Here is a 12454-nt window from a genome sequence, read left to right on the forward strand (position 1 = left end):
GGGGCTAGTGAAGCCAGAGATGCATGCGCTGGGAAGCTGCCCTTTGCATCTTGGCAGCTTTGGGGAGCCTAGGGCACTTTCTGTTTGGGTTGAGGAAATCCCTCCCACTAGCCCAAGGCCTTTTCAGGTTGAGGAGGTGAGTCTTTGACTAGGAAATGTTCATTGTAAATGAAAGTTTCTTTAGATATGAACAGTATAATCAGCTGATGGGTCAGTCTCTGCAGGAGCCCTGGGAATCACAACTCGTGATAGAGACCTTTCCCTAAACAGACCCCAGAGGACTGTCTGTCCATCACCCCTTCCCACTTTAGATTAATTAAGGCGGCCAGTAGACATGGTCATTGCCTAAGTGGTTAATGAGCAGCTATGAATATAGTCCAAAAGTCTGCCTTGAGTGGTTGGCATACAGAAGGAGCCCATAGACAACAGCTTTTCTTTCGATCTCCCCAAGTGCAAGGCACCGCATGGGGTGCAGGGGGGAAGAGAATGACACACAGATGTTTGGACACAAAACTCGAGGAAAAGAGAAGTAGCCATGCACAGTGCAGTGGTTCATTCATGCACTCATGCAGGGTCCTCTCAACATGCATTGACTGGATACTGGTCATGTGCTAGATGGATGGAGGGATGGAAGATCCAGCAACAAGGCAGCATCCTTGCCTTTGTGGAGCTGACACCCTACTAGAAGAGAGAGACAGTTACCAACACAGACTAGAATGTCAGGTGGTGTGGCAATGTGTGTTAGAAGCAAGCTGATTAGCAGGCTAGAGTGTGATCAGGTTGGGGAGAGAAGAGGAAGAGATGTCCTTTCACGAAACAACTGATAAGATCTCTCTAGGCAGTAACCTTTGAGTAGGGAGCTGAATCACTGGGGAGTGAGCCCCGGGGATGATCTGGGTGAAGAAATGTCCAGCAGAGGGGGCAGTGTGTTCAAACCCCACTACCACCCGGGGTGGAGGAGAACAGGACCAGGAGGCTAGGGCTGAGAGCAAAGGGAATGAGGACAGACGCAGGGCCAGATCATACAGGGGTTAGATCTGATTCTGAGCGAGTGAAGTCACTGAGGGTTTTGAGCCACAAGATCTTTAAACAAGGCTTGTTGTGAACGCTGAGCAGAACACAGGCTGAAGGGCAGGAGTGGGAGCACATGTCCCCTTAGAAGACCGTGGACTTGACGTAGGAGACAGGACCAAGGAGGCAGAGGGGAATGAAAAGGAGCTAGGTTTCTAGACGGGCTGCATTTGTAAGGCAGCTGTGTGCACTGAGGGATAGGATGTGGGTTTGAGCGAAAGAGAGGGCAGGGATGGGTCCTGGGCTCAAAGTGGTACCTGCTGACATGGGGATGGGCTGGCAGCTAGGGTGCCTCAAAGGAAGGTCGCTAAGTGTTCATGTCTGGGGGCAGAGAGGCAGAGATAGAAAAATTGCATGGGAGTCCCTGCCCTCTTCTCCCCATCCTGCACCTCATTTGTCTTCATTAGCTAACGTGTGTCCCCAATCTCTTGCTCAAGCACACATTTCTCAGTCCCTCTATTGCAGGAGGTTCCCAGGGGACACACCTGCACCCCCAGCCTGCCCCGGAGGGCGCCTTCTATGGTATCTGCACAGTCACTTAAGCAAATGTTCTCTCTCTGATGAAATGCAGATGCTGGAGCTCAGAAAACCCTTACCATGGGCACTGTTATTCTCTATGCACAAGCCCCCTCCACTCAGATCTTCCTGTTTCTAAGTAAGTCTTCAGATTTAAAGGAAGACTCTATGCCCACTTCATCAGTGGATGAAGTTTACAAAGCTGAGAAACCAGGAGGACTACCTCCCTTCCCCCACACACGACACCAGTCTTTTGCTTTTCCTTTATCACTCATTCATTTCTCTCTGTATTCCTCCATCTCCAGGTTAATATCCAAAGGGAACGAGAATGAGCCATGATGTCTCCTTCCATTTCCAGAACAAGCCTTTAACTTCGGAGTGAAGATGACAGACTTTTCTTTTCTTTCTTTTTTTTTTTTTTTTTGGTCTAAACCAACAGAGTAAACCAGCTGGACTGTTTTGTAAAATGATCACACCCTCTCGACACTTCACTGGCTGATTTCTGATTTGCCTGGTGCCAGCTGAGTTTCTTTTCCCCGCCTTCAATCAACTCAAGTAAGTATACAACACTCAGCCAAATTACATCCTCTAGCAGGAGGAAAGGCTTTGAAATTTTTTCTTATTAATTGTTTACCTTCATCTGTCTGTTCACAATTTCTGAGACAGAAAAGATGGCTCATCGGAACAAAGTTTTGCAGGGGCTGGCAGGGGACAGGCAGCTGCTGGAGGATTGTTATGTAACTATTGTTCTCAGTCTCTTTCCATCGTCAAGGTAGTCAGCAGACACTGACTAATTAAGACAGGAATTGATTTATGTGTTTGAGCATCTCACCTAGCTGCGACAAGCATGTCACCCTCTGTGCTGGAAAACATTCTCCTTGCTTCTTTGGTCATGCTGAGCCCTCACTGGATGACCACCACTGTTCTTTGTCGTAAAGCTGTGAATAATGGTGTAAATAAGAACATGACCACAGAGCCTCAGAGTTCAGGTCATCCTCAGAATGGAGAGACTCTGGCCCAGCAACGTCGACAGATCCTTACTCTCCTTGGACCCGTCCAGTGACAGCCAATTTCCTACTGTCTCGCAGCTGTTTGCTGGAGTTCAGCTGGATCTCAGTCAAAGGGAGTTAAAATATCACACAGACATTTCCCACCTTGGGGATCCCAATGCAAGATGTGTAACTCCCAGGGGCAACTGGAAAGATGCCCAAGTCTGTTCTTGTCCAAAATCAAAAATCTCTCCTTAGAGCTTGCTCCCTTGAGGTTAAGAGATTGTCACTTCTTTTATTTTGGTTTGGTTTTTTTCATGATGTAAGCAAACGTTTTGCCCCAGCCCTTGTGTTATCCTCCAGGAAGCAACCTCAGTAAGACCTATTCCTGGTCCGCTAAGAACTTACAGTCTAATTCATATATTTTAATTACTTTGAAATTGGCAAACTGGTTTCGGTCATTTATAACTTTTATCAGTCATATATTAATATATTCAATGAAGATTTATTGACTAGAATTTACAGTCTAGTAGAGAGAGAAATCCAAACAAATCATTGTAACAGGAAGTTACAAGCATCATCATTAAAACGCCATTCATTTACTTGATCCTAGGTAACAGGGTGAGGAAAGATTTCAGAACAAGTCAAAGACTTCCCATTGTGGCTCAATGGTAAAGAATCCAACATAGTGTCCATGAGGATGTGGGTTTGATCCCTGGCCTCACTCAGTAGGTTAAGGATCTGGTGTTGCTGCAAGCTGCAGTATAGGTCACAGATGTGGCTTGGATCTGGCATTGCCTTGGCTACAGCTCCAGTTTGACCCCTAGCCCAGGAACTTCCATATGTTGCAGGTGTACCCATAAAAAGAAAAAAAGGAAAAAAAAAAGGAAGCAAGTCCAAAAACCTGAGGGCACTGATCACCTGTAGTGGTGTGAAAAAGGTGCTGCCAGAGAGATCTCTTACTTTCTGATTATAGTCAAGGCAGCCAACTGGCAAAAGGCTGATCTTCCCTTAGACAAGAACTATAATCATTCTACTGGACAAGAACTATAATCATTCTCTCCCATGAAGGTGGTGTGGCTAATGAGAGGTCTTGTGGTCCCGGCTTAATGAAGTGAAATGATTAAACTGTAATTAGCACATTTATTATTTTAATATGCATCAACGCTTCTAAAGCCCCTGAAAAGAATTTAATCTCAAAAATAAACTAAGCTCTTTCTACAAGCTTCTTCATACTATTAACATGTCAATTTTTTTTTCTTGATTTAAATCACAAACGTCATCCTCCAAATGCTCTCAGGTATATAAACAGCCAGGCTGAAAAGGATTAAGTTTTATGGTAATTATTTTCTGGAATTTTCTGAAGCTTCCCAAGGAAAGGGGAGGAAGAGTAGATCTCCTGTTGGGATCCGATTCTGATTGATGGGGATGAAGGAGCTCTGATTTTTGTACAAAAAAACGATGGTGCCTTCTAGCCAGAATTCTTGCCTGACCCAGCCTGATGCAGGCAGGCAGCCAGGTTTGTGTTTTCTCCAATCACTTGTTGCCTTTGCACCTTCATCCATCAGGCTGAACAGAGAATCAATAACTAGTTGCCTAGCAGGATTTTTTAAGGTTATCACTCCCAATCCTTCATTTGATGGATGCATAATGTTGCTCATATTGACCGAGGGTTGAAAAGTCGCCTTCTGCTGCAGGTTGGATGAGTTACCATTTTCTGCCAGATAAAGAAGTTTCTACAAAGGAAGAAAAATTACTTTTCTGGGATGTGCTCTTGCTCTACAGAAACAGAAATGCAGCTAAGAGGCTTAAAGTGGAAACACCAGACCATTCAGGCTTTGACAAGGACAATACCTACTTTTGACAGAAAATTCCTCTTGTTCTGGGCATATATTTTTGAAAAATCATTGTTCCATTCCATAGGAAAGAATGTTTAAAAGATATTTTCTTTGAAAACCCCAAAGCAAAGCAAAATATATAAGGTAACTCGGATACAGTCTCAGAATAATCCTAGGCAAGAATCAAAGTTTTATTGAAGTATAGTTGATTCACAAGGTTGGGATAATTTCTACTGTACAACAAAGTGATTCAGTTATACACTTACACACATTCATTCTCTTTTGGATTCTTTTCCCACAGAGATTATATAGAATATTGGGTATTCTCTGTGCTACACAGCAGGTCCCCATCGGCCAATCATTCCACATACTTCAGCGTGCATACGCCAATCCCAAACTTCCAGTCCACTCCTCCTCCATCACCTGTCCCCTTTGGTAACCATACGTTTGTTTTCAAAATCTGTGAGTCTGTTTCTGTTCTGCAAATAAGTTCATCTGTACCCTTTTATTTTTTATTTATTTATTTATTTATTTATTTGTCTTTTTGCCTTTTCTAGGGCCGCTCCCGCGGCATATGGAGGTTCCCAGGCTAGGGGTTGAATCGGAGCTGTAGCCACCGGCCTACGCCAGAGCCACAGCAATGCGGGATCCAAGCCGCATCTGCAACCTACACCACAGCTGACGGCAACGCCGGATCATTAACCCACTGAGCAAGGGCAGGGACCGAACCCGCAACCTCATGGTTCCTAGTCGGATTCGTTAACCACTGCGCCACGACTGGAACTCCGGTAGTTCTATTTTTAGTTTCTTAAGGAACCTCCATACTGTTTTCCAATGTGGTTGCACCAATTTACATTCCCACCAACAGTGTAAGAGGGTTCCCTTTTCTCCACACCCTCTCCAGCATTTATTGTTCATAGACTTTTTGATGATGGCCATTCTGGCTGATGTAAGGTGGTACCTCATAGTAGTTGTGATTTTCATTTATCTAATAATTAGCGATGTTGAGCATGTTTTCATGTGATTTTTGGCCATCTGTCTTCTTTGGAGAAATGTCTGTTTAGGTCTTTTGCTCATTTTTTTTTTTTTATTAGGGCTGCACTCACAGCATATGGAGGTTCCCAAGCTAGGGGTTGAATCGGAGCTACAGATGCTGGTCTACACCACAGCCACAGCAACGTGGGATCTGAGCTTCATCTGCGGCCACAGGTCAGGGCAATGCCAGATCCTTAACCTGCTGAGCAAGGCCAGGGGTTGGACCTGCATCCTCATGGATACTAGTCAGATTTGTTTCCTCTAAGCTACAGCGGGAACGCCTGCTCATTTTTTGATTGGGTTGGGTGTTGTTTTTTTGTTTTGTTTTGTTTTGTTTTATATTGAGATGTATGAGTTTGTATATTTTGGAGAATAATCCTTTGTCAGTTGCAAATATTTACTCCCATTCCGTAGGTTGTCTTTTCATTTCATTTATGGTTTCCTTTGCCATGCAAAACTTTAAAGTTTAACCAGGTCCCATTTTTTTCTTTTTGATTTTATTTTCATTGCTCTAGGAGGTGAATCTGAGAAGATATTGCTGCAGTTTATGTTAGAGAGTGTTTGGCCTATGTTTTCCTCTAAGAGTTTTATAGTGTCTGGTCTTATATTTATGTCTTTAATCCATTTTGAGTCTATATTTGTGTAAGGTGTTAGAGTGTGTTCTAATTTCATTCTTTTACATATAGCTGTCCAGTGTTCCCAGCACCGCTTAATGAATGGATATATAAAACGTGGTGTATTCATATGATGGACTGTTATTCAGCTTTAAAAAGGAAGGAAATTCTGACAGAGGTTACAATGTGGATGAACCTTTTAGACATTACTCTAAGTGAAATACACCAGTCACAAAAGGACAAATACTGTATGATTCCAAATACATGAGATACCCGGAGGAGTCAAGTTCATTGAGACAGAAAGTTGAATGGTGGTTGCCAAGGATTGGGAATAGGGGGAGAAGAAATGAGGAGTTAGTTAATATGTACAGTTTCAGTTGAGGAAGATGAGAAGGTTTTGAAGATGGATGGTGATGATGGTTGCACAACAACATGCATGTAGGAGTTCCTGCCGTGGCACAGTGGGTTAAGAATCCAACTGCACTGGCTTGGGTAGCTGCAGAGGCACGGGTTCAATCCCTGGCTCAGTGCAGTGGGTTAAGGATCCAGCATTACCACAGCTGCAGTGTAAGTTGCAGCTGCAGTTTGCATTTAATCCCTTGCCCAGCAATTTTCATATGCTGGGAGTAGCCATTGAAGAAAAAAAAAATGTGAATGTACTTAGTGCCACAGAAGTGTACAATTAAAAATGATTTAAATGGTAAATTTTATGTTATTTATTATTATAATTATTTTACTATTTGCTATGTTTTTGTATATTTTAACAAAATAAATTATAACATGTGCATGGATATATACAGTATGCATATCATATATAATAGATATGATCAATAGTATGTATAGTTTATATATACAGTAACATATGTCATATAAAAAAGACATGTAGTGCATAGTTTGATAGGCATAAAAATTGATAGCTTCAGGGTACCTTCATTTCCTATCACTGATGTATCAAACACCACGAACTCGGTTGGCTTAAACAATAATCACCGTGCACTTGGTGGTTTATTCTTTTACAGTTCGAGAGTGAGAAATCATTATCGCTGGGCCAGAGTCAAGGTCTCAGCAGGGCTGCTCTCTCCAGAAGCTCTGGAGGGGAATCCATTTCCTCATTTTTGCAGCTTCTGAAAGCGGCTCCACCCCTTGGGTCATGGTCCTTGCCTATCTTCAAAGGCAGCGGTGCCGTGTCTTGCTTCAGCAGTGACTTTGCCTCCCTCTCCTGTGTCAACTCTTCCCATGCTTCCCTCTTCTAAGAACAAGCGTGACTGTATTTAGGTCCTGTTGGATTATCCAGGATAGCCTCCCCATTTCAAGATTCTTTACTTAATCCCATCTTTTGTCACACAAGGCAATATCCATATAAGCACTAGGACGCACGTATCTTTGGGGGCACTCATTATTCAGCTTATCCACACATGGGTGGACGGAAGGAAAGAAGTAAAGACAACGGAAAGAAATAAGATAAAACATTGACAGTAGCTAAGTGGGGACTACAGAATCATCAATTATTTTTTCCTGCACATTGTATATAGTTTACAAGCTTTTCACAATGAACAAGTTTTATAGTGAAAAGTGCTACCTATTTTTAAATGGACTTTTAAAATAATGCAATATAGCTTAGCGTCTTTGGGGTGATTTTCCAGGTGTGGGATGAATTTCACTAAACCACCCGTCATGCCTGGTATAATTCTCCTTATGACGAGAGTTTGTATTTGTAAAATGTCAATCCTATAACAGGAACAATGTCTGTAATTGTAGAACCAAAACAAGTTGCTCACTTATGTCTTTATTTAGGACTTAATCCAGTCAAAATTAAATTTCCATTAAGAGAAGGTTAATATACAAAACTATGATGCTATGGTTATACTTGATAAAACCCAAATCATCTTCTCAATTCACAACAGACTTATTTGCATCCAGTTGGCTCATTCTTAATATTTATAGCTCCTTCTGGAAAATTCCATTGTTGCCACTATTTTGTCTCTTGTCCCTGAACTTCCATTGTGCCTCTGGCATTCTTTATTTTATTTTATTTTAGGGCTGCAATTGCCAGCCTATGCCACAGCCAAAGCAACATGGGATGTGAGCCACATCTGTGACATGTACTACCACTCATGGCAACACCTGATCCTTAACCCAATGCCGGATCAAACCCACATCCTCATGGATACCAGTCAGGTTCATTACCGTTGAGCCACAGTGGGAACTCCGCCTCTGGCAGTCTTAATTGGATGCCTGCACATTGTTTATAAATGAGGTATGTTTGATGTGGTGGTGCCTTGATTTTTTTTTTCATAAAGCATGACAAAGTGGGGCAGAAAATCAAACATCTCCCAAGGTCTACATTGTCATTCTTCCGTTAATAGAGATTTTTGTGTTAAGCCAGGTACATTGGGGCACTTCCTATGGAGGACCCTTTCCAGCTCTTGCTCTGTCCTGAGAGCTGAGTGGCAGCATCATGGATGTCTTACAGAGAGAGAGGCTGCTGCTTACAGAGGCTGTGTGAATTGCCCAATGTCACCCAGCTAGCAATTGTCACCTAGCATGGGGGAAGGCATTGATGAAGAACCCGGAACTTACACTACAGCTGATCACACACGTGTCCACAGAAAGACAGAAGGACCCTCACACGATCCTTCATCTCAGGCCAGATGGTTAATTAAAAAACACCTGCCATCTGCTCTCCTCAAACTCTTTAAAGTTTCAAAACATTCAGAAGAGGCAGGAGAGATGGTTTTTGTCCTTTTAAATATCTTACCATCTACTTTGAGAGATAATATGTGTACCCTAGGACATTAAGTAGAGTTACAAAGTGATGCTATATACCTTCAAAAATGCCACACGCCAATGACGAGGAAGAACCAAGATACACAAACTGAAGCTGTGGCAGCAAGGGAGGCCAGTGTGGAAGGTAGTTGGGAGTTAGAGGCATTTCTCTCCACCAGGCATTTGAGGGAAGAGTGATTTAATGAGATAAACCAGGCTTCTTCTTCCTTTTTTTTTTTTTCTTTCCTTTTTAGGGCCGCACCAGTGGCATATGGAAATTCCCAGGCTAGGGGTCAAATCAGAGCTGCCGCTGCTGGCCTGCACCCACAGCCACAGCAACTTGGGATCTGACTGTGTCTGTGACCTACACTGCAGATCAGGACAATGCTGGATCCCCAACCCACTGAGTGAGGCCAGGGATCAAACCTGAATCCTCATGGACACTAGTTGGGTTTGTTACCACTGAGCCACAATGGGAACCCCTCAAAAAGTAAATCTTCAGAAAAGAGCAATAGAGGAGGACAAAGAAGGGGGTCGTGATTTAGAGCAATGGAGAGACAAGCTGCATCTATAAATCTCTGAAGAGCACTGTGTTGAATAAATGCTTTCCCTTTGGAAGGCAGATGTTTATCGGTAAATACAGCAGCTTGCTAATCGACAGGGAGAGATGTCTGGGCACTTTTGTTCCCCAAAGACCATGATGGGCTAAGGAGGAAGGGAGACTTGCAGCTGCTCTCGGCTCTGGACTCGGGAACTCATGTTGAACCATGTTCATGGGCGGTGCTAGCACCAGACCTTTCTAAGGCACACAACAAACACACACCTCTTACTTGATTTTGGTGTAGCAATCCCCCTTGGGCACGATACCAGCGTCTTCCACAGTAGGACACAGCATCCTGGTCTCCATCCAGGTTAGGCAGGGAGAAATGATCCCAGGCTTGCTTGATGAAATCTTAACACTGGCTGTGGTGAAGGGGGCAGAGTGTAAGAAAGGTGACAGTGCCCTTGCTGCTGGCGGGTACACTCAGGACAGCAGTAAAATCTTGGGAAAGAGCCCAGTTTAAAACATGGGTGGTGGAGTTCTGTGGTGGTTCAGAGGGTTAAGGTCCAGACCTAAAAAGAAAAAAAAAAAAAAAAAAGAAAGAAAGAAAGAAAGAAATCATACATTTGGGAGGCTGGGAGAGTCTTCCTCTGCTTCTGAATCTGCAGAGGCGGATACTGAGGACCTGACTGATAGAAAGTACCGCGGGGAGTCAGTTCGCTACAAACTGAGAAACTTACTCTTCACAAGGCCAGGGGATTTTGACTCAGTGTACGCCCATCCCTGAAACAGGACCCGGCCCAAGAAAAGTTTGATAAATAAACATGTAAATGAATGAACCGAATGAATATGAAGGAAGGCACCAATGCCATAACACAGTAAATACTCCCCCCCAGGGGTCTCCGCCAAAGCAAAAGGAGAGCTCATTTACTCAAGCAACATCTCTCTCCAATTTCGAGGAGTGTTGTTTGAGCTCATGGGAGAAGTTGAAAAGGTAGATGTAAATGGTTTCTTCCCTATTACAGCAAATCTTAGCAGGGCCCTGATGGCAAGGTACCAGTTAAAGCTACAAAATAACAGGGCGTTCCCATTGTGGCTCAGCGGTAACAACACTGAAGAGCATCCATGAGGATGCAGGTTTGATCCCTGGCCTCGCTCAGTGGGTTAAGGAATCCGGCATTGCTGTGAGCTGTGGTGTAGGTGGCAGATGTGTCTCAGATCTGGTGTTGCTGGGGCTGGGGCTGGGGCTGGGGCTGGGGCCGGCAGCTGTAGCTCTGGGAAATTCTGTATGCCAGTATGGGCCTAAATAGCAAAAAAAAAAAAAGAAGAAGAAGAAGAAAGAAGGCTGGGTCCTCTAAAATCCTTCCCACTGTTTCCCCATTTTTAAGGCAGCCATGAACTCCATGACTCTTTCCTAATTTCCCACCCCCTGCTCCCCACCCCCAAATATGTCCATAAATGTTTGCTATTTATCTTACCAAACCCTTCAGAGAATTTATCCTCGCTTCCCATGATCTGGAAATCTCTTTTTAGAGTATAGTTGATTTACAGTATTATATCAATTTCTGCTGTATCGCAGTGACCCAGTCAGTCATTCATATATATTCTTTTTCTTATATCATCTTCCATCACACCCAGAGGTCTCAATGTTCTCCAGCACACACTTTTTGAGTCAAAATTTGAAGGTGGCATCTAGAGCAAAGCCTCACTTTTCACTTAATAAAACACAGTAATTATTCTGCTTTCCTAAGTTAGATACTCCTGATAATCGGATAGGAAACATCTAAAGTTAACATTCTCCTTCCCCCTCAACACCAAAAGCATGAAGTGACTCAGTCCCATCGAGCACCAACCCCTTTGGCTTCCAGAGTTTGTGCTCACACCCTTGTCACCACACACTCCCTCACCTTGTAAGCACACTTCTTCTACATCTTTCCATTCACCCCAATGAACATTCTGCACTCTGGCACGTCTCTCTCCAGTTCCAACAATGCCAGGCTTGGCTCCTGCCCCTGATGAGGGCAGCGGAAGATCTTCTGTGCTCTGACATAAAGGAACAGGGAGAGTTTTTTCTTCATCTAGCTTCTGGGTAAGAAGAGAGATCACACTTATCGTCTTTGTGTGGTCAACCTTCTCATAATTTGCATGATAAAATGTACTTAATACTGCAGTTCTACTGAATTCATGTGCGTCTTGGATGACCCAGAAGGCACTTGCAGGAATATTGCCGTACGTGGCCTCATTGTTGCGAACATCAGTGATCACTGAGTTGAAAGGCCACTGATGGATGCCTCAGATTTGCTTCTGTTCCGTCATTTCCTCGAATTAGACAGGAGCAGCAAGTCTCTGAATATGCCTGGGAAAGCTCTCTGGGGCTAGCTGCATTTTTTTTTTTTTTTTTGAGATATAATTAACAAACAATATCATGTAAGTTTACAGTATACAACATCTTGATTTGATGTATTTTATATTGCAATGTGATGACTACAGTAGTGAGCTAATGCCTTTACCATATTACATATTTATCTTTTTTGGTGTGTTGAGAACAGTTATGATTTAGTCTCTTAGCAACTTTGAAGTCTGTAACACAGTATAGTTGACTCTGATCACTGTGTTGTACCTTAGACCTCCAGCACTTAGTTACCTCCTAGCTGCAAGTCTGTCCCTTTAAACTTTTCCCCAATTCCCACTCCACCCTCAGCCCAGCCCCAGTCATAACCATTCTACTGATTTTACAGAAAAGTTCATTGTGGATTTCTTTTTTCCTTTTTTTTTCTTTTTGGCTTCCACATCTAAGTGATAGCAGCATTTGTCTCTTATCTCACCTCCTAGCTGGTTTCTTGGTGTTTAGTTCTCTGAATGTGATTTCACCCATTCAACACATATTTAAGTTCCTACTATGAGCTCCACAGACTTGCTAAATTTGGGTTTTGGCATCAACTATTACAAATGCTCAAGGAAGGAGTTCCCTGGGAACCTTATCAAAGAGAATAAGTACCCTACACCTCCCTGTGGGGTAATAAGACAAAGTGTGAAGCATGTTTAGGTGTTTTAATTATTTTGGGTTTATTGAACATTTTTCTA

The 12454-nt window shown here is 43.2% G+C and overlaps 1 long non-coding RNA gene across 1 annotated transcript; it reads right to left on the reverse strand.

Moving 5' to 3' along the window:
• Positions 1-7032: 7032 nt before the first annotated feature.
• On the reverse strand, positions 7033-12454 carry LOC125116756 (uncharacterized). Its single transcript, XR_007132417.1, has 3 exons — positions 11278-12454; positions 9653-9942; positions 7033-7312 (listed from the first exon to the last, which is right to left on the reverse strand). It is a non-coding gene; the product is annotated as an uncharacterized LOC125116756 (long non-coding RNA).

The sequence above is a fragment of the Phacochoerus africanus genome, chromosome 15, assembly GCF_016906955.1.
Source record: "Phacochoerus africanus isolate WHEZ1 chromosome 15, ROS_Pafr_v1, whole genome shotgun sequence".
Classification (NCBI taxonomy): Eukaryota; Metazoa; Chordata; class Mammalia; order Artiodactyla; family Suidae; genus Phacochoerus; species Phacochoerus africanus.